The sequence below is a fragment of the Mirounga leonina genome, unplaced genomic scaffold, assembly GCF_011800145.1.
Source record: "Mirounga leonina isolate KUSES-001 unplaced genomic scaffold, KU_Mleo_1.0 Mir_101283, whole genome shotgun sequence".
Lineage (NCBI taxonomy): Eukaryota > Metazoa > Chordata > Mammalia > Carnivora > Phocidae > Mirounga > Mirounga leonina.
The window spans coordinates 1,172,379-1,198,836 of record NW_023270096.1 but is presented as its reverse complement, the minus strand read 5'-3'; the positions used below and the strand labels follow the sequence as shown (position 1 = coordinate 1,198,836).

Below are 26,458 nucleotides of genomic sequence, written 5' to 3'. Positions count from 1 at the left end.
TCAGGGAAAGCTGGAAAACTGAAAAAAGGAGATTCCCAAAAAAAGAGAGAAGATATGAAGTCCCTCTAGGACAGTTTTCCAAGTTTTATCCAAGGGATGACCTACAGAAAAAAAAATTCCACGATTAGATAGACATGAGAAATGTTTCATTCTATAGCTCTCTATTGGAGATTTCCAGTGCAACATTAGAATATTAAAGGCTCTGAAAATCCTGAAATAAAACATCTGTATAACTTTGAGTTACCACATAATTTCAAAACCTATTTGTCCTCTGAGCCTACTTTTTTTTGCCTTTCTCCTCCACCCCTGACACTATTTCTCAGGAGGAAAACCCCTCACATACCCTATAGCATTATCATGACCACAGTTTAATTTTTTTCACAAAATTCCTGGATGGCATTTTGATCCAAAACCAAGGATAATGGTCTAGTACAAAGTCAATCAATCAGTAAACATTTATTATTTTCTGTAACCAGAGTACTGAGCTGCATGCTGGGGTAGGGATGGAAAGGGGAGACAGCAATCAAGGAAACATAGTGCTGTCCTCACAATTTACTGGGGAATTCAAAAACATCCCCTGGAAAAGTTTACTAACAGTTTAAGAGGTGCTATTAGGCAATAGGAGAAGAAAGGGGTACATATAAGGACCAAAGCAAGGAGTGTTCGAATGAAGAAGAAAAAAAGTGTAGGCTAACTTTCACAAGTCTTTGGAGAGACTAGATTTTGGCTGGACCAGAAGTATGAGAAATAATTGAATAGGCAGAAAAAAAATGGAGGAAGTATAACCAGAAGGAAAAAAAGACATGAGGAAGAGGAAAAAATAAATAAGGTCAAAATGCATTTAGAAGTCAAGGCTGAATATCAGGAAAGTGGGTTTCTAAGCCCTGTCATGAAGCTTGTGTGAAAGTTCTAGTGTCCTTACTGGGAGACTCTGTAGAGGAATGTGAAGAAAGGAAATATGAATCAAAGAGCACGTCCATCCCTGGGCCCTATATACCTTTCTAAGACCATTATGCCCCCCTCAGGCTCTGACAATATAAAAACAGTACAGGGCTGTAGCTTCAAGAGTTGCCTCACTTTTCCCCTGGCAACCTCAGATACAATGCTTCAGTTCCCTCAGAGTCACTGGAAATAACTTGTGACAGATTAGTTCATGTTTGGCAAGTGATCTTGTATCCAGTTGGCAATTTATTTGTTGTATCCCAACTGCCCTGGCCTGGAGCTGTTAGGCATGTGCCGCACTTGGGGTATTTGACAAACTGACACTCTACCACACGGAGTGTCCAACTCAGCTTGTCAAATACACGGAGCGTGGCACTGCAGGAGGCCAGGCCAGGGGCTTCAGTGGGGAGGCAAGATCTTCCTGGGAGATGTGGCCCTGGAGGGAAAGAAAGAAAAATGAGTCACACCCTGAACTCCAGAGAAACTGCTGAGGATAAGGACTAGCTGAAACATCAGAATAGGGAAGTGAGCAAACTAGGCATAAGGCTCCCAACCAGAAGATGGATCCTAAGGGAAGGCCCAGTTGAGATCACAGATGAGGCCCCAGTGCTCAAGTTGGGGTCCTCAGGCTTGAGTACTATAGCTATGGCATTTCTTGGGGTTCCAAGCTTCAGTGGACTCCTATATGCAGTAGGGAGAGAATTTGGTCATTGTCCTGCCGCTCTGACCTCAGGAAAGGACTAGGCCCCAGAGTCAGTGTCCATGCCCTCCCTTCCCTACTCTCCCACAGTCTTGTGGTTATGAACATAGACTTTGAGGTTAAACATAGGCTTGAATTTTGGCTCTGTCACTAAGTAGCTAAGAAACTTCAGATAAATTATTCATCTCTCTGAGTTTGTTTTCCACATCCACAAAATGGGTATGAGTACCTACCTAATAAGTTATTGTGAAAATGGCATGAGGTAATGTATATAAAGCTTTTAGTTCAGTATTTGATGCATAAAAAATGTTCAAAAATGGTGGTTGTGCTACCAGAAGGAAAGCAAGGGCCATTGACAATTGATTTAACAGGGTCAGGACAGATGAAACAGGAATGCTTTATGGCCTCAGCCTTTCCTAACATGGTCTCCCTTGTCCCATCAGGACTCAAGAATGGCAGCTATAAAATGACCATCATTTAGTCTTACCCACTCATATTATAAATGAGGAAACAAAGGTTCATATTGAGGAAGAGAGTTGCTAAAAGTTATACAAGCTGTACAGTTTGGGCTGTGCCTTATCACCCCATTGTGCCTTTCAGTTTTCCTCATTGGTTCTTTTACCTCCCTGTTATGTATATCTCTCTGGGAAAAGGGAGATACATCCACAAGGATGGCAAAAGACAAGCAGTAGACTTGGCAGTTAGGCACTGGGATCTTTCCACCCACAGCCATTAGGGAAATGAGGAAGCTGCCAGCAGATGGTCAGGTCTGGAACTTCTAGGGAAATTCCCTTGGTAACACCCAGATCCTGTTGATAAAAATTCCAGGTTGTCTGTGTCAAATGTCTCACCCTCTCCACTGTGGCAATTCATCTATGAGAAAGTAGCTGGCCTATATTAAATAATGGCATGAAAAGTGGCAAACATTGCAAGATTTTCAGGAATAGAAAACTGCCCCATGAGGTCAGAATGCCCTGTCCCAGCTAAGACAAGGCAGAGGGACTTGTCTTTCAGGAACAGCAACAAAAAAAAGTAGTTAAAAAAAAAAAAACTCAACTCTTTTAGTTTAATGTATGTTGGTGAGAGGGTGACATGCTTCTCCAATTTGAGATCTAGGAATGACTTCAAATATACGTCTATAAAGAGTTTTTCCCATACCCTCACATCTCTTATCTATTCAATCCACCTCAAGCCACCCAGAATTGTGGTTCTTTCAGCCAAAGCAACAATCTTGGTCACCATATATGGTATAGTGCAAAGAATCATAAAAACTTGGATTCTAATGCTGCCTTAGGTACCAACTAACCAATCATGGCATTGGACAAGTCTTTCTTTGAGCTTCAGTTGTCTTCTCTGGAAATGGGGACAAGACTTACCTGGCAGAATTGTTTGGTGAAGTGTTTGGTCCAGCTCTGGAAAGTGTTTGGTGAGCTTTCCAGAGTTTCCCATATAGGTGGTCACAGGTACCTTGGTTCAGTCCCTGGATCTGTGGGTGGAAGCCAGCCAAGAAAGCTGATTAATAGAGTTTGAGTTCAGGATGGCAAGACAGAGAGAACTGGATTGGTGCCTTTTTCTATAATTACCCTCATTGGCTACCAGCTCCAGTGAGAAGACCTGGATAAACTGGAGATGTCTGCAGCCTCCTGAAAGCCCTTTCTGACTTCATAAAAAAAGAGAGAAATATAAAATGGCTAAAGATTTCTTCTTAGTACACTCAAAGTTGAAGAGCCTTAGAGATCATGTCACCCCAGTATTAATGGAAAGAGTCAGTAGCTAAGCTGAAACCAAATAGGTTTTATTTCCACTCTTGATGTTCTAGTCCATGCCTCTCCAAAAGAGTATATATAAGAAAAGTAGGCTCAGTTGAGAAAGGCTGGTCAGACCCATAGGAAGAAGATGTGAATAGCTACATAGAGATATTAAGGAACTCTGAAAGCTCTTCTCTTGGTTCTGTCATACTAGACAAAACAACATCATTTGCCCCCTGATCTACCCTGGCAGGGTTAACACAACAAACAGCAGGACTTGCCCTGCACCTAATCCAGTTGGGTCTCCTCATACATACTGGAGGCAGTATGGAATTTTTTTAGGCATGGTTCATCCCCCCATTCAGCCCCACCCAGAGATATTTACTCATCATCACTCTTACGTCCTTTCTCAATAGAGAGTTGACAACCATCAAAATAAGGGATATAAAAACAAAAAGAGTCTTTAGGTAAATGGCAAAATCAGGGCTGCTACTCAAATTTCCTAACCCCTGAGTCCAGAGAACATTCCACTTCCATGTGGCTATCTCTTAAAAAGCCTGTTTGAAGAAGAAATGTCATCCTCCTTTCTCACTATTAGAAGTTTCAGGATAGAAGACAACTGGGAACATTCTTCTCACCCACCCTTGACCTAGGATCCCTGAGGAGAGTATAAGGAGAATGGGAAAGGCAGGTCCAAGCCATGTTTGGTAGCCATGGACACTGCCCCAGCTTGGGAATCCAAGCAGAGAGGACAAATAGATATTATACCTGTTACCGGAGTGGTGTCTTGGTCTCAAAGGAGGCAAAAGTTCCCTGGTGATGAGCCAAACTGCAGAGGCCAGAGGTAACTGGGCTTTTTGCCTGGAGGAGGAAGGTCGTGTGTTTTGAAGGGCCTTTGGTGTCTTCAAGAGGAAACAGAAATGAGGAAGATAAGGCTGAGGTTAGCCAACGGAAATCTGGGTGCAAAATGACAAAACAGTGCTGTTGTGAAAGGGTTCGCTACTGCAGCAACAGTTCCCACTGCCATGCACCACCCCCACACACACACACGCCCACTCGTAGCTGACTTCCAACAGATACTGGTTCTCCAGGCTGCAATGAGGGAGCTCCATGCTGCATTAACATTTATCCCAATGTTAATGAGGGAATCCTGGGATCACAGCTGAGACATTATCAAATGAAAATCCACATTGTCAAAATTAAGAAACAGACCTTCTGATAGATGAAAGAAAATTCCTGATATCAAAAAGCAAATTAGTGGCATAGCTGGAATTTAAATCCACTTCTATCAACTCCAAAGCATGGGTTCTTTCGCTGTCAGAATGCATCCTGGTCCTGAAATACCCTTTTTACTTCCCTTTGACATGGCTTCTCACCTGGCACAGCTGCATAATTTGCAAGACCTAGTGTAAAATGTACATGAGGGGCCTCCTATTAAAAAAAAAGTAAGAATTTCAGGATGATGACAGCAGAACATTAACCCCTATTGTGTGAGGTCTTCTTAAGCATGGAGACCTGGGAAACTTTACAAGTCACATGCTTTATGAAGCTGGCCCTTGCTGGCACAGCTCTGGCCACAGATCACATTTTGGCATCCAGCCACTTACAGAAAGAAGGAAAGAAGGAAATTCACATCTATTAATAATAAGATTATGTGCTTTACATGTATTATCTCATTTAATCATCAACTCTGTTATGGTATTATCATCCCTATGAGAGGATGAAGAAACTGAAGCACATAGAAGTAAAATGACTTGCCTACAAACACAAAACTAAGAATTAATGGAGGAGACAGAATTTGCATTCAGGTCTTTTTGACTCCAAATGTTAAGTGTTTTCTACTCTCCCACAATGGCTACAAGGAGAGAAGAAAGTAGTTGACCTTGAGAAGGAAAATATGGTGCCAGACCATATTAAGTTCAACTGTGAGATCCAGGCTTCATGAAAAGTGTGAGAAGAAAGAGAATGACTTCCTAGTGCCACATGTTTGCAATCCTTGGGCAGTCCCCATTCGCAGTCTGGAAGAAATTGGATTCCCATTATGCAGTGCTCTACATCATGAAACCTGATAACATGGCAGAAGGGAGAGGCAATTTTTCAATGCTTTTAGGGTATACTTGTGATTGCTTTCAATGATTTCAGTGCTCAAGTCCCAGTCCTTAATCTACATAACAGAAGTAGGACCCTGAGCAGTGCTCAAACCCTGGTGAATAATCAATCTATCCAAGCTACATACAGTCTTATAAATTAAGGTTCAAGAGAAAAGACTATCTGCTGGGATCCAGGAGTTTGGTGCCCCAGTCCTAGATTTGTTAGGTCTGTTTCCTCCCCTAGCTTTGGTTTTCTATTTAATCAACATAAGCTCAACTAGATGATCTTAGTGGCCTCTCCGACTCAAATATTCCTTGGTTTCTTTATAAACTGCTCTATCCCTGCCCCTCCCTCACTGTGGGCTTCCTTGTGGTTGCAGGGTCTAGAGACTAGGGACAACTTGGGATAGAGATTCACTTGCAGTTACACTACTCTGCAGAAACTTCCTTCTACCAGAATAATTTATTGGCTTTGTCCTTGAGACCAGTTTCCCCAGATATGGCTTCTAGAAAGATTCAGTTCCTTTTTATTTTTGGTTTCTGACTAAAAGCTTGGGGTGGAGTCAGGATTGTCCTGTGGGCACTTTCTTAGGGAGGGACTCCATCTTTTCTACTTACTTCACAGAGATTGAGTAATTTCAGTTGCCCACTCTTTTTTTTTTTTTTTTCACCTATCAGTTAAAGTAATCTACTAACTTTTTAAAAGGGGCCTTTTGGAGGCAATGTTTTTACCTAAAATAGTAATTAATAGTGATCACTTTGAACCACATAGTATGTCCATGAAAGAGAGCCTTGGGAGCCAGAAGGACGTGCAAATCATGCCATCTATGCAGAAGACCTGAATTAGAGCAAAGATATTGGGATCCTTGAAGTCCCTCTTTACCTCATAAGCACAAAGCATGTTGAGAAGGGCCAACTTTGCAGCAATAGCACAAAGGGAACTTTCCTCTAGGTCTGTTGTCCAACCAAAAGACTCACAGTTCTCTCATTTTGGATGCTTTTTTACTTGGCTAAGCCTATTAAGGGGGATGAGGGAGAAGGGAGTTGGATGGACAGGGCTGTTAGGCAGTGCTGGAGTCCCACACTGTAGATACATTCATTTATTCACTCAGTGCTGGAATGGAAGGAACAACTGAATTTTGAGTCAGAGTCATTGTGTCTTACATTGTAGGATTTAGCCCCTGAGTTATAGACCCACCTCTGTAACTCATTAACTATATGCCCTTGAAAAATCACGCACAGCCTGTTTGAGCCTCAGCCACCACATCATATTGAGGGATTCTTGGGAAGGCATGCACCCAAGGAACTATGTTTTTCTTCAGTATGAGATAAGATAATTTGACAAAAATACAAAGTGCTGTCAGAAGAGTGTGACTGTTCTAGGGCAGGGGACAAGGAGGTGGTTCTTGGGAAGGTAGGATTTTAGCTATATCTTAAAAGATGGAGAGACAAAATAATGATGTTCATGATCTCTGAAAAGCCTTCTCTGACCACCCTTCTCCCACTGAAAATAATTGCTCCCCACTGTGCTTGCCTCTAGTGCCCAAAACCTGTTCATAGCACACTTATGTGTCTGTCTCTCCCAAGAACTGCCCAAAGTCAGACTCATGTCTGATCCCTTCTTTTCTTCACAGGGCCATACATGAAATAGTTATCCCAGAACTGCAAGTTGAATAAATTAATGTACCAGTGCACTATCAAAAGAAGGGATCCTCATAGCCCAAGTTCCCCACATTCCTTGGCTTACCTCATCTCCATGAAATCTTTCTTTTAATTTCAAGTTTATTTCCCTGCTCATTTAATCCCATCTCTTATTGGAAACCTGTCAAGAAAAAGCCCCAAGAACAATTGCAAAGCTGAGGCCACTTCCTGTGTAAGAGGACAGTGTCTACACACTCCACCTTAACCCCAGTGATTGCTGTGCATATGATTGCACTGGAGCTTCCTCTGAAAAGAAACCAAAGGCTGATGCAATTTATAGGGCACCTCCAGGCCAGGATGGAAAAACTTCATGTGTACCTGGGCCTGGCCATAGAAGATTTACTGTGATGTTCCCCACAAGCCCAGTGACATTGACAAGAGAGGTGGCAGCAACTAACCTACCAACTACAGCTCAACTTTATTCAACAGGCTGTGTTGAGCCTTACTGGCTGCAAAACTCTATGTTTGGTACAAAGGGGGAAAACTATAGAACAGACCAGTAATATATATCCAATAGAATATAATGTGAGCTCTAAATTTTCTAATAGCTACATTAAAATTTGAAAAATAAATAGGTGCAAGTAATTTTCATAATATATTTTATTTAACCCAATGCATCCAAAATGTTGTCTTAACCTATAAACAATGTAAAAATTTATTAATGAGATATTCTACATTTTTTGAAATGCAGTGTGCATTTTACACTTATAGTACATTGCAATTTGGACTAGCCATGTTTCCAGTTCAATTGCCACATGTAGCTAGTAGCTAATTGGACAGCACATGTATAAAATGTGGTCCCTTCCCTCAAGGAATTCACATAAGTATGTACAAGTAACAAGTACTGTAGTGGAGGTGCATGTATAGAAAGGAGAATTTCACCAGAAGTTAGAAGTCCTGGGATACAGTCTTTTCTATGCCACTGGTTCTCTGTGTGACCTTGAGTAAATCCCTCTCCCTCTATGGGCCTCCATATTTTCATCTCTACAATGAGGCTGGACTAGATTTTTTCATTCAACAAATATATGTTGAATGTTTTGTAAGTATCAGGCATGGTGCCAGGCACTCAGGATACAGAGATGAACAAGACACATAACAATGTTTGCCTTCTTGAAACTTGCAGTGTGGTGGAAAGTAGGTATTAAACAAACATTTGTGGGTAAATATGACAAGAAAGGGGGAAGCACAGAGGGCTGGGAGAACACATAACAAGGGAAATATAATCCACCAAACTTGGATAGGTCAAGGAAGCCTCTCAAAAGAAGTAACCTTTGAAGGCTACCTGCAGAATGAGAAGATGTGAACCAAGTGAATAACTGGTGAAAGGCCATTCCAAGCAGAAGAAACAGCATGTGTAAAGGCTCCGTGATGGCAAAGAATGTGTTATATTCCAGGAAGATAAGGAGACTCATGTGGCCTAGAATTGAGTGAGCAAAGGAAAGAATAACTAAAAAAATGGTAGTAAGATAGATAAGCAGGGGACCAAAGTGGGAAAGGTCTTATATACTATGTTGAGGGTTTGAAATTTATCCAATGAGTCATGAATAGCCAGAGAAGGTACAGATGATGCCGTGACCTTTCATCTCCAAGACAAGGAATTTTGAAAGTTAGGCCATGAAAAGAAAAGTTTATTCCAACAAGCTGGACAAGTAACTTCGCAGAAGAGGCAGTGTTTTAAAAGACTCTTTAAAAAAAAAAAAATCCTTATGTTCAGTTAGCCAACATAAAGTATAATAAGATCAGTAGTGAGAGAAGTCTTCCAGGCAGAGGAGAGAACATAAGTATAAACACGCAGAGATGGGAAAGAACATGGTGAGCTTGTGTGAATGAGGGACGACTTATGTAACAAAGTAAATATTAGCCTAAGAATATCTTTTAGTATCTACAGATGTCCTAGAGTAATAGAAGCCCAAAGTCCTATCCAACAAATGTGTTCTGGGAGAAACCAGACAAAGTTCTTGGACCTACAAAGAGGTTAATTTTGTATAATCATCATCATCGTCATCATCATCACACTGCATGAACTTCCTAAGTAACAGGCACTATCTCGAGGCCTTTACATGTATTTGTTTATGCAATTTGATCACAATTACTTTATGAGGAAGATACTATAATTATCTCCCTTTAACAGATGAGGAGCTGTTACTTGCCTAAGTTAAACAGCTAGTAAATGGCAGAGGCAGGATTGAAATACCATGCAACAATTTATGAAGGGTAGGGGTTTTGAAGCAATCTACAAAAATATATAATATGGTTCTGGCTAACAAATATGAAATTCAGACCAGCTATCATCATAGTCTACAAGGGCAGTTTTATCCAGAAAATAACTCAATTTCCAATTTATGATCATTAGGCAGGCTGAGCTGAAGCTGATCTTTGCTTAACTTCTTAGAAATAAAAATAAATGAAATAAATAAGATAGGAGTCCCAGAAAGTTGTTTAAAGACTTAGAAAAACAAACTGGTTCCACTCTTAACTCCCTGTACCTTACTCCCAGAGTCCTTCAGAAGTTTCCATCTATGACAGAAATAATTGGAGTGCCCTTGCCAACCATCCCCATCTATTTTCTAGAATTGTCCACCTAAGGGAAAAATCCATAGGCAACAGTTTTTTTTTTCTTTTTTGTTATGTTCAGTTAGCCAACTAGTACATGTTAGTTTTTGATGTAGTGATCAACAATTCATTAGTTGTGTATAACACCCAGTGCTCATCACAACACATGCCCACCTTAATATCCATCACCTGGTTACCCCATTCCCCCAGCCCCTCCCTTCTTTAACTCTCAGTTTGTTTCCCAGAGTCCAGAGTCTTTCATGGTTTGTGAGAAAAATATTTGATTTTTTCCCATTCAGTTTTCCCTCCCTTCCCCTATGGCCCTTTGCACTATTCCTTATGTTCCACATAGGAGTGAAACCATATGATAATTGTCTTTCTCTGCTTGACTTATTTCACTTATAATCCCCTCCAGTTCCATCCATGTTGATGCAAATGGTAGGTATTCATTCTTTGTCATGACTGAGTAATATTCCTTTGTATATATGAACCACATCTTCTTTATCCATTCATCTGTTGAAGTGCATCTCGGCTCCTTCCACAGTTTGGCTATTGTGGACATTGCTGCTATGAACATTGGAGTGCATGTGCCCCTTCTTTTCACTACATCTGTATCTTTGGGGTAAAGGTCTAGTAGTGCAATTGCTGGGTCAGAGGGTAGCTGTATTTTTAACATCTTGAGGAACCTCCATACTGTTTTCCAGAGTGGCTATACCAGCTTGCATTCCCACCAACAGTGTAAGAGGGTTCCCCTTTCTCCACATCCTCACCAACATTTGTTGTTCCCTGTCTTGTTAATTTTAGCCATTCTAACTGGTGTAAGGTGGTATCTCATTGTGGTTTTGATTTGTATTTCCTTGATGGCTAGTGATGTTGAGCCTTTTTTTTTATTCTTATGTTAATCCCCATACATTGCATCATTAGTTTTAGATGTAGTGTTCCATGATTCATTGTGCATAACACCCAGTGCTCCATGCAGAATGTGCCCTCCTCAATACCCATTACCAGGCTAACCCATTCTCCCACCCCTCTCCCCTCTAGAACCCTCAGTTTGTTTTTCAGAGTCCATCGTCTCTCATGGTTTGTCTACCCCTCTGATTTCCCCCGCTTCATTCTTCCCCTCCTGCTACCTTCTTCTCCTTCTTCTCCTTCTTCTTCTTCTTCTTCTTCTTCTTCTTCTTCTTCTTCTTCTTCTTCTTCTTCTTCTTCTTCTTCTTCTTCTTCTTCTTCTTCTTCTTCTTTTTCCTTAACATATATTGCATTATTTGTTTCAGAGGTACAGATCTGAGATTTAACAGTCTTGCACAATTCACAGCACTTACCAGAGTACATACCCTCCCCAGTGTCTATCACCCAGTCACCCCATCCCTCCCACTCCACCCCCCACTCCAGCAACCCTCAGTTTGTTTCCTGCGATTAAGAATTCCTCATATCAGTGAGGTCATATGATACATGTCTTTCTCTGTTTGACTTATTGAGCCTTTTTAAAAAGGATTTTATTTATTTGACAGAGAGAGACACAGCAAGAGAGGGAACACAAGCAGGGGGAGTGGGAGAGGGAGAAGTAGGCTTCCCGCCGAATAGGAAGCCTGATGTGGGACTCAATCCTGGAACCCTGGGACCCTGGGACCATGCCCTGAGCCAAAGGCAGAAGCTTAATGACAGAGCCACTGAAGCGCCCACATTGAGCATTTTTTCATGAGTCTGTTAGCCATTTGTATGTCTTCTTTGGGCAAGTGTCTGTTCATGTCTTCTGCCCATTTCATGACTGGATTATTTGTTTTTTGGGTGTTGAGTTTGATAAGTTCTTTATACATCTTGGATACCAGCCCTTTATCTGATATGCCATTTGCAAATATTTTCTCCCATTCGTGGGTTGCCTTTTAGTTTTGTTGACTGTTTCCTTTGCTGTGCAGAAGCTTTTTATCTTGACGAAGTAAAAAACAGACACATAGATCAATGGAACAGAATAGAGACCCCAAAAATGGACCCTCAACTCTATGGTCAATTAATCTTCAACAAATCAGGAAAAAATATCCAGTGGAAAAAAGACAGTCTCTTCAATAAACGGTGCTGGGAAAACTGGACAGCCACATGCAGAAGAATGAAACTAGACCATTCTATCACACCATACACAAAGATAAACTCAAAATGTATGAAAGACTTCAATGTGAGACAAGAATCCATCAAAATCCTAGAGAAGAACATAGGCAGTGGCCTCTTCAACATTGGTCACAGCAACTTCTTTCAAGGCACAGCTCTAAAGGCAAGGGAAACAAAAGCAAAAATGAACTTTTAGGCAACAGTTTTGAATGGATGGGGAAGGGAGGAAGGACGAACTAACGTGATATTTGGAAGGAACAAAGTTGCATTTCTTTAAAATATATATTCTTTGATTCAAAATGGGATGGGTTCCCCTATTGTCTTTGATATTACACACACAAACCGTTTTCATCTTCCTAGTATATCCTCTGGTAAAAGGAAGGACAAAAATAGTGCATTTGGGGAGGATAAAGGGCCAAACCCTTGGGCTTACTCTACAACTAAACATCTTCTAGAACTAGGATGCTAGAACTTGGTTTAGCACTGATTTAGGAGGCAGTTAATTCTTACATACTTCTCTCTAGGGTTAGTTACCATAACACTTTTCCTTAATGTTCTCATCCTATATTTGCATATGTCAGTTTTTGTAGGCTCATCTAAAGAGTGTCAACCATTGTAATTTGTATGACGATAGGTAGTTCAGAATCTCCAATGTATAAACTGAACTTTTCTAACCTAAAAGCAGCCGTTATGATGTAGATGGTCAAATGTCTCACTGTTGAGGAGTGCCACAACTGTGTTAAGTGGGAAAAAAATATCAAAGAGAGGAGCGGAGCAAGATGGTGGAGGAGTAGGAGACCTGGATTTTGTCTGGTCCCAGGAATTCAGCTGGATAGGGATCAAACCATTCTGAACACCTACAAACTCAACAGGAGATCGAAGAAAAGAATAGCAACAACTCTCTGAACAGAAAAGCGACCACTTTCTGGGACGTAGGACGTGCGGAGAAGTGAATCTGAGGCGATGTTCGGGAGGATAGACGGCGGGGGAGGGGGCCTCTGTCTGCTGTTTCTGGCAAGTGATAGAGCCACGGAGCACAAAATCGGAACTTTTAGAAGTCGGCTCTGCTGAGGGACGTCGCTCCAGTGGCTAAGCGGGGTGTGGAACCCTCGTGGTCCTGAGACCACCCTCGGAGTCAAGAAAGGATGGGGGTGCCTGGGAAACCTGAGTGGCTCAGTCAATTAAGTGTCTGCCTTTGGCTCAGGTCGTGATCCTGGGGTCCTGGGATCAAGACCCACATCGGGCTCCCTACTCAGCGGGGAGCCTGCTTCTCCCTCTGCCTGTGCTCCACCTGCTTGTGCTCTCTCTCTCTCTCAGACAAATAAATAAATAAAATCTTAAAAAAAAATAAAAAGACCGCGGGTGCCTGAGTGCAGCAGAGCTCCCAGGTATCGGAGCGGAAAAGCTGGCTGCAGAGACGGAGCTGAGGAGCGGGCTCTCAGCTCGGGGTTGCCATAAACCATGATCTGCGGCACAGTAGGGCCACTGCTCCTCCAGCAGGGACCTAAAAAGCGGCAGATCTGGGGAGGCTCCCCTTCCTCCCCCGGGAGGAGCGGTGCAGGAGTGCACTGCAGGGATCTGCTGGGTTTGGAAACTCCACACGGGGTCATGCGCCAGAGATAGAAATGCTCGGTCACAGACCGGGTGAGCATGGAGTGCGGTCGGAGACCGGGGAGACAGGAGTGATTGACTGCTTTTCTCTGGGGGTGCACTGAGGAGTGGGGCCCCAAATTCTTGGCTCCCCTGGGGTGGAGATTGGGAGGCCGCCATTTTCACTCTCGTCCTCCAAAGCTGAAGGGAAAGTTTGCAGGGAACAAAAGCTCCTGAGAGCAAACCCGAGCAGATTACTTAGCCCGGACCCTGCAAGGGTGGGGCAATTCCGCCTCTGGCAAAGATATTTGGGAACCCCCAGAAGATCAGCAAGAATAGCGAGCCAAGACCAAATTTACTGATCAATGAGAATGGCAGAACTCCAGCGCTAGGGGAATACTGCACATAGAATTCATGGCTTTTTTACCATGATTCTTTAGTCTTTCAAAGTTAATTTTTTTTTAACTTTTTTTTTTTTGGATTTTTCTTTTTCCCTTTTTCAACCAACATCTTATCACTCTCTTTTTTAAGAAAACATTTTTATTTTTCATTTTTAGAGTCATATTCCATCCCTTCATAATAGTTACCCTTATTTTTGGCATATATATATAAGTTGTTCTCTCTTTAAAATTTTGAGATACTGTTTCTTCTAACAGATCAACATATACCCTAAATCTCTAACCTATGGTTTTATTCTAGTCTCCTGCTTGATCACATTCTCTCCCTTTTTTTTCTTCTTTCCTTTTCTTTTCTTTTTAAATCCTCTTCTTTCTTTTTTCAAACAACTTCTTTTCAATTCCTTTTATAAAATATTTTCTAATTTTCATCTTTACAGTCATATTCCATACCTTCAATGTATTAACCCTTATATTTGTACATATATAAGATTTTCTATCTTTAAAATTTGGGGAGGCACTTTCTTCTAACAGACCAAAATACACTCAAACTCTAGTGTGTGGCACTGATCTATGCATCAGCCTGACCATATTTGATCATATACTGTTTTTTTGTTTTGTTTTGTTCTGTTTTTGTTTGGTCTTATCTTTTTCTTTTTCTTTTTTCTCTCTTTCCCTTTCTTTTCCCCTGGCTTCAGGTCTTTTCTGATTTGTTTAGAGTATATTTTCTGGGGACATTGTTACCCTGTTAGCATTTTGTTCTCTCACTCATCTATTCTCCTCTGGACAAAAGGACAAGACAGAAAAAAGAACAAAAGGCAGTGCTGACTGCCAGGGACCTACTCAATATGGACATTAGTACGATGTCAGAACTAGAGTTCAGAATGATGATTTTAAAGATACTACCTGGGCTTGAAAAAAGCATGGAAGTTATTAGAGAAACCCTTTCTGGAGAAAAAAAAAAGAACTAAAATCTAACCAAGTCAAAATAAAAAAATGTCATTAATGAGGTGCAATAAAAAATGGGTGCTCTAACTGCTAGGATAAATGAGGCAGAAGAGAGAATTAGTGATATAGAAGACCAAATGATGGAAAATAAAGAAGCTGACAAAAACAGAGATAAACAACTACTGGATCACGAGGGCAGAATTTGAGAGATAAGTGATACCATAAGACGAAACAACATTAGGATAATTGGGATCCCAGAAGAAGAAGAAAGAGAGAGAGGGGCAGAAGGTATATTGGAGAAAATTAGAGCAGAGAACTTCCTTAATTTGGGGAAGGAAACAGGCATCAAAATCCAGGAGAACCCCTCTCAAAATCAATAAAAATAGGTCAACACCCTGACATCTAATAGTAAAACTTACGAATTTCAGAGACAAAGAGAAAATCCTGAAAGCAGCTTGGGAGAAGAGATCTGTAACCTACGATGGTAGAAACATTGGATTGGCAACAGACCTATCCACAGAGACCTGGCAGGCCAGAAAGGACTGGCAGGATATATTCAGAGCACTAAATGAGAAAAATATGCAGCCGAGAATACTATATCCAGCTAGGCTGTCATTGAAAATAGAATGAGAGAAAAAACTTCCAGGACAAACAAAAACTAAAGGAATTTGCAAACACGAAACCAGCCCTATAAGAAATCTTGAAAGGGGTCCTCTAAGCAAAGAGAGAGCCTAAAAGTAACATAGACCAGAAAGGAACACAGACAATATACAGTAACAGTCACCTTACAGGCAATACAATGGCACTAAATTCATACCTTTTTTTAAAAAAAGATTTTTTATTTATTTATTTGAGACAGAGAGAATGAGAGACAGAGAGCATGAGAGGGAGGAGGGTCAGAGGGAGAAGCAGACTCCCGCCGAGCAGGGAGCCCAATGTGGGACTTGATCCCAGGACTCCAGGATCATGATCTGAGCTGAAGGCAGTCGCTTAACCAACTGAGCCACCCAGGCGCCCAAATTCATACCTTTCAATAGTTACCCTGAATGTAAATGGGCTAAATGCCCCAATCAAAAGACACATGGTATCAGATTGGATTAAAAAACAAGACCCATTGATATGCTGTCTGCAAGAGACTCATTTTGGACACAAAGACACCGCCAGATTGAACATGAATAGGTGGAATACCATTTACCATGCTAATGGATACCAAAAGAAAGCTGGGGTGGCAATCCTTATATCAGACAAATTAGATTTTCAACCAAAGACTGTAATAAGAGATGAGGAAGGACACTATATCCTATTTAAAGGGTCTATCCAACAAGAAGATCTAACAAATATAAATATCTATGTCCCTAACATGGGAGCAACCAATTATATAAGGCAGTTAATAACAAAAGCAAAGAAACACATGGACAACAATACAATAATAGTGGGGGACTTTAACACCCCCCTCACTGAAATGGACAGATCATCTAAGCAAAAGATCAACAAGGAAATAAAGACTTTAAATGACACACTGGACTAAATGGACTTCACAGACATATTCAGAACATTCCATCCCAAAGCAACAGAATACATATTCTTCTCTAGTGCCCACGGAACATTCTCCAGAATAGATCACATCCTAGGTCACAAATCAGGCTCAAACAGTACCAGAAGTTTGGGATCATTCCCTGCCTATTTTCAGACCACAATGCTTTGAAACTAGAACTCAATCACAAGAGGAAAGTCGGAAAGAACTCAGATACATGGAGGCTAAAGAGCATCCTACTAATGAATGAATGGGTCAACCAGGAAATTAAAGAAGAATTTTAAAAATTCATGGAAACAAATGAAATTGAAAACACAACTGTTCAAAATCTTTGGGATACAGCAAAGGCAGTCCTAAGAGGAAAGTATATAGCAATACAAGCCTTTCTCAAGAAACAAGAAAGGGGGGCGCCTGGGTGGCTCAGTTGGTTGGGCGACTGCCTTCAGCTCAGGTCATGATCCTGGAGTCCTGGGATCGAGTCCTGCATCGGGCTCCCTGCTCAGCGGGGAGTCTGCTTCTCCCTCTGACCCTCCTCCCTCTCATGCTCTCTGTCTCTCATTCTCTCTGTCTCAAATAAATAAATAAAATTAAAAAAAAAAAAGAAACAAGAAAGGTCTCAAATACACAACTTAACCCTACACCTAAAGGAGCTGGAGAGAGAACAGCAAATAAAGCCTAAACCCAGCAGGAGAAGAGAAATAATAAAGAAGAGAGCAGAAATCAATGAAATAGAAACCAAAAGAAGAGTAGCACAGATCAACGAAACAAGGAGCTGGTTCTTTGAAAGAATTTACAAGATTGATAAACCCCTGGCCAGACTCATCAAAAAGAAAAGAGAAAGGACCCAAATCAACAAAATCATGAATGAAAGAGGAGAGATCACAACCAACACCAAAGAAATCAAACAATTATAAGAACATATTATGAGCAACTATATGCCAACAAATTGGATAATCTGGAAGAAATGGATGCATTCCTAGAGATGTGTCAACTACCAAAACTGAACCAGGAAGAAATAGAAAACCTGAAGAGACCTATAACCACTAAGGAAATTGAAGTAGCAGTCAAAAATCTCCTAAAAAACAAAAGCCCAGGGCCAGATGGCTTCCCAGGGAAATTCTACCAAACATTTAAAGAAGAATTATTACCTATTCTTTTGAAACTGTTCCAAAAAATAGAAATGGAAGGAAAACTTCCAAACTCGTTTTATGAGGCCACCATTACCTTGATCCCCAAACCAGACAAAGACCCCATCAAAAAGGAGAATTACAGACCAATATCCTTGATGAACATGGATGCAAAAATTCTCACCAAAATACTAGCCAGTAGGATCCAACAGTACATTAAAAGGATTATTCACCATGACCAATTTGGATTTATCCCTGGGCTGCAAGGTTGGCTCAACATCCACAAATCAATCATTAATTTGGTGATACAATACATTAATAAAAGAACAAGAACCATGTGATCCTCTCTATAGATGCAGAAAAAGCATTTGACAAAGTACAGCATCTTTCTTGATCAAAACTCTTCAGAGTATAGGGATAGAGGGTACATACCTCAATATCATAAAAGCCATCTATGAAAAACCTACGGCGAATATCTTTCTCAACTTTCCCCCTAAGGTCAGGAACGCAGCAGGGATGTCCACTATCACCACTGCTATTCAACATAGTATTAGAAGTCCTAACCACACCAGTCAGACAACAAAAAGAAATAAAAGGCATCCAAATCGGCTAAGAAGAAGTCAATCTCTCACTGTTTGCACATGCTATGATACTTTATGTGGAAAATCCAAAGGAGTCCACCCCAAAACTGCTAGAACTCATACAGGAATTCAGTAAAGTGGCAGGATATAAAATCAATGCATAGAAATCAGTGGCATTCTTATACACCAACAACAAGACAGAAGAAAGAGAAATTAAGGAGTCGATCCCATTTACAATTGCACCCCAAACCATAAGATACCTAGGAATAAATCTAACCAAAGAGGCAAAGGATCTGTACTCAGAAAACTATAAAATACTCATGAAAGAAATTGAGGAAGACACAAAGAAATGGAAAACGTTCCATGCTCATGGATTGGAAGAATGAATATTGTGAAGATGTCAATGCTACCTAGAGCAAACTACACATTCAATGCAATCCCCATCAAAATACAATCCACTTTTTTCAAAGAAATGGAACAAATAATCCTAAAATTTGTATGGAACCAGAAAAGACCCCGCATAGCCAGAGGAATGTTGGGGGAAAAAAGCAAAGCTGGCGGCATCACAATTCCGGACTTCTAGCTCTATTACAAAGCTGTCATCATCAAGACGGCATGGTACTGGCACAAAAACAGACACCTAGATCAATGGAACAGAATAGAGCCCAGAAATGGACCTTCAACTTTATGGTCAACTAATCTTCGACAAAGCAGGAAAGAATGTCCAATGGAAAAAAGACAGACTCTTCAACAAATGGTGTTGGGAAAATTGGACAGCCACATGCAGAAGAATGAAACTGGACCATTTCCTTACACCACACTCAAAAATAGACTCAAAATGGTTGAAAGACCTAAATGTGAGACCGGAGTCCATCAACATCCTAAAGGAGAACACAGACAGCAACCTCTTTGACCTCCGCCGCAGCAACTTCTTCCTAGAAACATCGCCAAAGGCAAGGGAAGCAAGGGCAAAAATGAACTATTGGGACTTCATCAAGATAAAAAGCTTTTGCATAGCAAAAGAAACAGTCAACAAAACCAAAAGACAACCGACAGAATGGGAGAAGATATTTGCAAATGACATATCAGATAAAGGGCTAGTATCCAAAATCTATAAAGAACTCATCAAACACAACACCCAAAGAACAAAGAATCCAATCAAGAAATGGGCAGAAGACATGAACAGACATTTTTCCAAAGAAGACATCCAAATGGCCAACAGACACATGAATAAGTGTTCAATATCGCTTGGCATCAGGGAAATCCAAATCAAAACCTCAATGAGATACCACCTCACACCAGTCAGAATGGCTAAAATTAACAAGTCAGGAAATGACAGATGTTGGCGGGGATGTGGAGAAAGGGGAACCCTCCTACACTGTTGTTGGGAATGCAAGCTGGTGCAGCCACTCTGGAAAACAGTATGGAGGTTCCTCAAAAAGTTGAAAATAGAGCTACCCTATGATCCAGCAATTGCACTACTTGGTATTTACCCAAAAGATACAGAAGTAGGGATCTGAAAGGGTACGTGCACCCCGATGTTTATAGCAGCAATGTCCACAATAGCCAAACTGTGGAAAGAGCCAAGATGTCCATCGACAGATGAATGGATAAAGAAGGTGTGGTATATACATACAATGGAATATTATGCAGCCATCAAAAGGAATGAGATCTTGCCATTTGCAATGACGTGGATGGAACTGGAGGGTATTATGCTGAGCGAAATAAGTCAAACAGAGAAAGACATGTATCATATGACATCACTGATATGAGGAATTCTTAATCTCAGGAAACAAACTGAGGGTTGCTGGAGTGGTGGGGGGGGGGGGGGATGGGGTGGCTGGGTGATAGACACTGGGGAGGTTATGTGCTCTGGTAAGCATTGTGAATTGTGCAAGACTGTTGATTCTCAGATCTGTACCTCTGAAACAAATAATACATTATATGTTAAAAAAAAAAGGAAGAAGAAGAAGAAGATAGCAGGAGGGGAAGAATGAAGGGGGGAAATCGGAGGGGGAGATGAACCATGAGAGACTATGGACTCTGAAAAACAAACTGAGGGTTCTGGAGGGGAGAGGGGTGGGAGGATGGGTTAGCCTGGTGATAGGTATTAAAGAGGGCACATTCTGCATGGAGCACTGGGTGATATACGCAAACAAGGAATCATGGAACACTACATCAAAAACTAATGATGTAATGTATGGTGATTAACATAACATAATAAAAAAATATCAAAGATACTCAAGTGGACTCTTGCCTGGTGACAGGTATTTCAGGTTGTCATGTGAGGTCTTGTGCTATAGTGACAAAAGCATTGTGCGTGCAGTTCAAAGACCTGGATTTGAATTCCAATTTACCACTTTCCAGCTGTAGAGGATTGGGTAAATTACTAATATTTCTGATTATCAATTTCCTCATTTCAAAATTGAGCTAAGAAATAGGTACCTCATGGGATTTCAGGGAAGTGATATACCTAAGAGCTTTTTGTCAAAACTAGATAATACAAGGAAAGAAGCAAAAAAAAAAAAGAAAAAAAAAAGAATAAAGGAAAAAAAAAACCTACGTATTGTCACAATAAGGGGCACTGCTCCTCTATTCTCAGTTTTAGGAAGAATAAGAAATGGAAAATGGAAGGGGAAAAGGGTTATTAGTGCTTATTATACTAAGTATTATCATATCTATTACATCACTTATTCTTCTCAACAACCTTATAGAATAAGAATCATTCCCATATCAAAAATTGGGACACTGAAACTCAAAGACATTAAACAATTTCCCTCCAAGTCACATATTTAGTGAGTGGCAGAGCTGAGATTCAGACTTTTATTAGCAATGCCCCTAAAAAGACATGAGAGGGGCTACTCAAGCACTCAATATTTCCTTTGGTTCCTTAAAACCATGCAGGCCAGCCACTCCCTCAGCCTTAGAGAAAAAGGAATTATTCCACGAGATTACAAGCTCGATGAGAGCAAGAACAATGTCTATTATGCCCAAACTTTTTTATTAACTTGCTATTTTTTTCCTAAATTTATTTTGGGAGTTCTTTACATATTAGAGAAAATTTCCCTTTGTATAAGAATTGCAAGTATTTCCACTAGTTTATCATTTGCCTTTTGACTTTGCTTCTAGAATTTTGTACTTTTGTTTATTGCCAGCGTCCTCCATCAAGCTTTATAAGGGCTGTGATTTTATCTTTTTTTTTTTAAGATTTTATTTATTTATTTGACAGAGAGAGACACAGCGAGAGAGGGAACACAAGCAGGGGGAGTGGGAGAGGGAGAAGCAGGCTCCCAGCAGAGCAGGGAGCCCGATGCGGGACTCGATCCCAGGACCCTGGGATCATGACCTGAGCTGAAGGCAGTCACTTAACCAACTGAGCCACCCAGGCGCCCCTGTGATTTTATCTTATTTACAATATCCCTAATGACTAGTAATATGCCTTGTTTATAGTAGGTGCTTGATAAATGTTTATTGATGAAAAGCAGTTCTTCCTGTTGCACAAGCCTGAAGATGTGGTGACATCTAAATACTGAATGCCATGGTCTTCCCTTGGCACTGGTTCCTGATGACCTGGGACCTGGAACTAACCAGAGTTGAAGATTCATTGAATAAAGACCTAGACAAAGAGTATCAGGAGATCTGAGTTTCAGACCTAGCTATGCCATGCCTTTTTGTATGACCTTGGGAAAGTCCCTTCTTTGTTCTTCTTTATAAGGATGGTAGACTAGATGGTCTTTAAGAGCTCTTTTCTTGCATTCATAAATTTTCCAAATGGCCTGGGTGATAAAGATACCAAAGATACTACGACTAACACCTTGCCTTCCTGGAACTCATGTTCTAATGAGGGAAAGAGGCACTCACCAAACAATCTCACAATAAAAATGTGTTATGGAAGGTAAATGTAGGGTGTTATGAGAGAAAATAACAGTAAATCTAATCTGGTATAAGAGTTTAAGGAAGTCTTTCTTCAAAACTGTCTAAAATTAAGAACTAAAGGATGATCCAGACTATATAAAATTCTCTGGGTCTGGATTCTTTAATATAAAGTTCATTATATCATATGTATTTATATTATATATTATATTGTTTGTTGTATTACAAATAATACTTGTTATATAATATATATTTTTATTATAAACAGCGTATTTTTATTTATTTATTTATTTTATTATGTTATGTTAATCACCATACATTACATCATTAGTTTTTGATGTAGTGTTCCATGATTCATTGTTTGCATATAACACCCAGTGCTCCATGCAGAACGTGCCCTCTTTAATGCCCATCACCCCGCTAACCCATCCCCCACCCCCTCCCCTCTAGAATCCTCAGTTTATTTCTCAGAGTCCATAGTCTCTCATGATTTGTCTCGCCCTCCGATTTCCCCCCTTCATTTTTCCCTTCCTGCTATCTTTTTTTTTTAACATATAATGTATTATTTGTTTCAGAGGTACAGTGTATTTCTAAAGATTTTATTTATTTATTTGAGAGAGAGAGAGCAGAGTAGGGGGAGTGGCAGAGGGAGAGGGAGAAGCAGACTCCACACTGAGCAGGGAACCTGACGTGGGGTTTTATCCTAGGAACCTGGGATCATGACCTGAGCCAAAGGCAGACACAACAGACTGAGCCAACCAGGTGCCCCTAAACAGTATATTAATATACTTATATACTTATAAATATACAGTAAATAAATATACTTATATACTTATAAATATAAACACACACGTGTATATATATATTTATATTTATATTATTTATATTTATATATATAAATCTTTACCTAACTTGTGAAGAAAGATATTTAGACTGTAAAAATAATAACAAAAATGTGAGGGATGTCTTTTTTCATGTGGCTGGGGATTTTTCTGGACCTCCTTTAGGACACCATAGGTAGCCTTCACCCCAGGGCCCTTTGAAGCTGGACCTGAGCCTGAACCCAGTCTCCATGGGACTTGTAGGGGGATCTGCTACTGCTTTCAATAGTGCGAAACAGATACTCTCAGCTCTGAAAATCAAAAATATGTTTCAGAGCCTGAAAGTGTCTCTAACTAAATATCATGCCCATTTCTCTGACCCACTGATGCTATAAGACATCGTGGAAGCTGCCTGATTTGTCTCAATCCTTGGTAGTGGAAGTAAGAGGAGGGGTGTTGTGCAGTCCTCTCTGGTCAGCTTGACTCTGTCCAGGAGATGATCAGCTCTTGGACATTGTGGCATGTATTACCAGAATCCACAGGTTTTTCCGTATTCTCATTATCTATTAAAAACAAAAATGGGGGACGCCTGGGTGGCTCAGTCGGTTAAGCGTCTGCCTTCAGCTCAGGTCATGATCCCAGGGTCCTGGGATCGAGTCCCACATCGGGCTCCCTGCTCCGCGGAGAGCCTGCTTCTCCCTCTGCCTCTGCCTCTCTCTCTCTCTGACTCTCATGAATAAATAAATAAAATATTTAAAAAAATGGTGAAGAAAAGGGCAAGACCTCTGGGGACTCCAGCACACTGTGTTGATAGGACTGGGGAAAAGGAAGTGAAGGATGAGAGCGAACAGTCAACTAATGGCTATTATGTCCCAGGCACTGGTGCTAGATATTTTATGCACATCATCTCATGTAATCTTTCTAACTATTCTAGGAGTTGTTTTTCCCTTCCACAGATGAGAAAAATGAAGTCCAGAGTGCTCAAATTACTCCAAGTCACTCATTAAGCAACTGAGCTGGAGTTCAAACTAATGTTCCTACTTTCTTCTATACCGCATGACACTTGGAAGAATCATTTTAGTATATCCCACTACCTCCAGGCTGGATCATATCAATTTTTACTCCAAAGAAGAGGGATAATTGTAAATTTTAGGGAATTGCAAATATAGAGATCCTCTCACTTCTCTTGCCATGAGTTATGCTCCTCTGGTATGAAGTTGATCTTCTCATCTCATCTGAACCATGCCTGTTGTGGTTTAAGTCAACTTCCTGTCCCCTTATCCTACTTCTCCTCCAAACATTTTCCCCTGAGTTGCATACTTCAGCTTCTATGATCTGGTGCCTCTTTTAAACCTCCCATTTTGACCCCTAAGCCAAGCAAAGGGATTTCAGAACTGAGATTGGGACCACTTCCACCACCTACTTCCACTACTCCACTTTCACACAGTTCATCAACTTTGGCCTCTTTTCAAATGTCATTCTATTTGGTCCTTCATTTGTTGATCTTTCAGCCTATAAACATAGTCAAGTTACAACCAACCCCCCCAAAAATCTCTTTCCAGTGTTTATCCCATCTTTCTTCAATACATTGAATACAACCTTCTTGGAAAGTAGTTTCTAAACTCTTAACTTCCTAATCCACCATAACTTAGTTTTTTTTATTTGTTCCTATTTCTGCACTGACCCTGGTATCTGGTGTCATCAAATTACCATGAACTCCTAATCAACAAAGTCAAAAGCCTCTTTACTAGCCCTCATCTCCCTCAATGTCTCTGCAAAAGATAATTCTGTTGGCCATTACTTCTTTCTTTTTTTTTTAATTTTATTATGTTATGTTAGTCACCATACAATACATCATTAGTTTTTGATGTGGTGATCCACGATCCATTGTTTTCGTGTAACACCCAGTGCTACATGCAGTATGTGCCCTCCTTAATACCCATCACTGGGCTAACCAATCCCCCCTCCCCCCTCCCCTCTAAAACCCTGTTTGTTTCTCAGAGTCCATAGTCTCTTATGGTTCATCTCTCCCTCCAATTCCCCCCTCCCATTTTTCCCTTCCTTCTCCTAGTGTCCTCCATGCTATTCCTTATGTTCCACAAATAAGTGAAACCATATGATAATTGACTTTCTCTGCTTGACTTATTTCACTTAGCAAAATCTCCTCCAGTGCCATCCATGTTGATGTAAAGTTGGGTATTCATCCTTTCTGATGGCTGAGTAATATTCCATTGTATATATGGACCACATCTTCTTTAACCATTCATCTGTTGAAGGGCATCTTGGCTCTTTCCACAGTTTGGATATTGTGGACATTGCTGCTATGAACATTGGGGAGCATATGGCCCTTCTTTTCACTACATCTGTGTGTTTGGGGTAAATACCCAGGAGTGCAATTGCTGGGTCATAGGGTAGCTCTATTTTTAAATTTTTGAGGAACCTCCACACTGTTTTCCAAAGTGGCTGTACCAACTTGCATTCCCACCAGCAATGTAAGAGGGTTCCCTTTTCTCCACAACCTCTCCAACATTTGTTGTTTCTTGCCCTGTCCATTTTTGCCATTCTAACTGGTGTAAGGTGGTATCTCAGTGTGGTTTTGATTTGGATTTCCCTGATGGCTAATGATGATGAACATTTTTTCATGTGTCTGTTAGCCATTTGTATGTCTTCTTCAGAGAAGTGTCTGTTCATATCTTCTGCCCACTTTTTGACTTGATTATTTGTTTTTTGGGTGTTGAATTTGAGAAGTTCTTTATAGATCTTGGATACCAGCCCTTTATCTGTAGTGTCATTTGCAAAAATCTTCTCCCATTCTGTGGGTTGCCTCTTTGTTTTGTTGACAGTTTCCTTTGCTGTGCAGAAGCTTTTTATCTTGATGAAGTCCCAAAAGTTCATTTTTGCTTTTGTTTCACTATCTTTTGGAGATGTATCTTGAAAGAAGTTGCTGTGGCCGATATCAAAGAGGTTATTGCCTATGTTCTCCTCTAGGATTTTGATAGATTCCTGTCTCATACTGAGGTCTTTCATCCACTTTGAGTTTATCTTTGTGAATGGTGTTAGAGAATGGTCGAGTTTCATTCTTCAGCATGTGGCTGTCCAATTTTCCCAGCACCATTTATTGAAGAGTTTGAATTGAACATTTATTGCATGTTTTTTTCCTGCTTTGTCAAAGATTATTTGACCATAGAGTTGAGGGTCCATATCTGGGTCCTCTATTCTGTTCCATTGGTCTATATGTCTGTTTTTGTGCCAGTACCATGCTGTCTTGGTGATCACAGCTTTGTAATATAGCTTGAAATCGGACAACGTGATGCCCCCAGCTTTGTTTTTCTTTGTCAACATTTCCTTGGCGATTCGAGGTCTTTTCTGATTCCATACAAATTTTAGGATTGTTTGTTCCAGCACTTTGAAAAATGTCATTGGAATTTTGATTGGGATGGCATTGAATGTATAGATTGCTCTGAGTAGCATAGACATTTTAACAATGTTATTTCTTCTGATCCATGAGCATGGAATATTTTTCCATCTTTTTGTGTCTTCAATTTCTTTCATGAGTGTTCTGTAGTTGCTAGAGTATAGATCCTTTACCTCTTTGGTTAGGTTTATTCCGAGGTATCTTATCATTTTTGGTGCTATTGTAAATGGAATCGTTTCTCTAATTTCTCTTTCTACAGTTGCATTGTTAGTGTAAAAGAAAGCAACTGATTTCTGTGCATTGATTTTGTATCCTGCCACATTACTGAATTGCTGTA

The 26,458-nt window shown here is 40.5% G+C and overlaps 1 long non-coding RNA gene across 2 annotated transcripts; it reads right to left on the bottom strand.

The window, feature by feature from the left end:
* Positions 1 to 437: 437 nt before the first annotated feature.
* LOC118015171 lies at positions 438 to 7,260 on the bottom strand. Of its 2 annotated transcripts, XR_004680570.1 has the most exons (4): positions 7,228 to 7,260; positions 4,159 to 4,292; positions 3,019 to 3,128; positions 438 to 1,378 (listed from the first exon to the last, which is right to left on the bottom strand). It is a non-coding gene; the product is annotated as an uncharacterized LOC118015171 (long non-coding RNA). The 2 variants fall into 2 exon arrangements; XR_004680558.1 differs by lacking the exon at positions 7,228 to 7,260 and having other exon boundaries at positions 4,159 to 4,339.
* Positions 7,261 to 26,458: the final 19,198 nt, after the last annotated feature.